Source organism: Oncorhynchus mykiss, chromosome 20 (genome assembly GCF_013265735.2).
Source record: "Oncorhynchus mykiss isolate Arlee chromosome 20, USDA_OmykA_1.1, whole genome shotgun sequence".
NCBI classification, from domain to species: Eukaryota; Metazoa; Chordata; class Actinopteri; order Salmoniformes; family Salmonidae; genus Oncorhynchus; species Oncorhynchus mykiss.
Genome location: NC_048584.1, coordinates 29,801,515 through 29,802,263, shown reverse-complemented (window position 1 = coordinate 29,802,263; position 749 = coordinate 29,801,515). Strand labels below are relative to the sequence as shown.

The window sequence follows — 749 nt, the reverse complement described above, 5'->3', positions numbered from 1 at the left end:
GTAGCTGCTGCTTTAGCAACAGCTAACGGGGATTCTAATAAAATAGTGATACTAGAGGAAGAGGCGAAGCTAGGTTTATTCCGCACCAAAACTGTCTACAAAAATAAGCCCTAGAAGTGAGGATTTTCCGTATGGAGCTCAATGATTGCTGAATTTGGTCGACACTTCTTTTATTGCTAATTTGCTACGTGCGACTTATTTGGTCGAATAGAAGTGTTAAAATAATCTGGGTGTTACGAGTGTATTTATAAGTGCACGGCAACTATCTGCCCGCTCATTTGCTAGAATGTTCCCATCTGGGTTTCTGTACAGCACTTTGAGATATCAGCTGATGTACGAAGGGCTATATAAATAAATTTGATTTGGTCTCGCCTCGACCGCCTGCCTTCCGACTTTGTGGACAACATCTCCCATTGTTAGGTCGGAGACACGAGCATCTCGCCATTTTATCGACAATCTCTGCTAATGCTAAAGCTTGAACAAGGACGTGCCGAACACCCCGAAAACAAACACAGTAAAACTGAAGTCAGAGATTACCAAATTCCCAGTTGTTTAAAGCCGCATTAGTTTTAGCCAACCTGTGTGTACTCTGGTTTAACCATGTGATTAATAGATTCCACGATTCGGATTTGAGCGAGTTCCTGACACTTAACGCGTTCAAACAACTCGGGAATCTTAGACTTCCAACTTTAGTGCGTTCAAGATAACTGGGAACTCGGGAGTGAAACGAGCTCCGCCTGGGAAAAATC

At 43.0% G+C, this 749-nt stretch overlaps 1 protein-coding gene across 5 annotated transcripts in view; it reads left to right on the top strand.

The window, feature by feature from the left end:
• Positions 1-426: 426 nt before the first annotated feature.
• The window catches only part of golga4 (golgin A4), a 54,613-nt gene continuing 54,290 nt past the window's right edge, over positions 427-749 (top strand). For 2 of the 5 annotated variants that reach the window (XM_021576395.2, XM_021576394.2), the window contains exon 1: positions 427-749. This exon is cut by the window's right edge and continues 450 nt beyond it. The gene's annotated coding sequence lies outside the window, so the exon portion shown is untranslated. The other 3 variants (XM_021576398.2, XM_021576397.2, XM_021576396.2) reach the window with 2 other exon arrangements.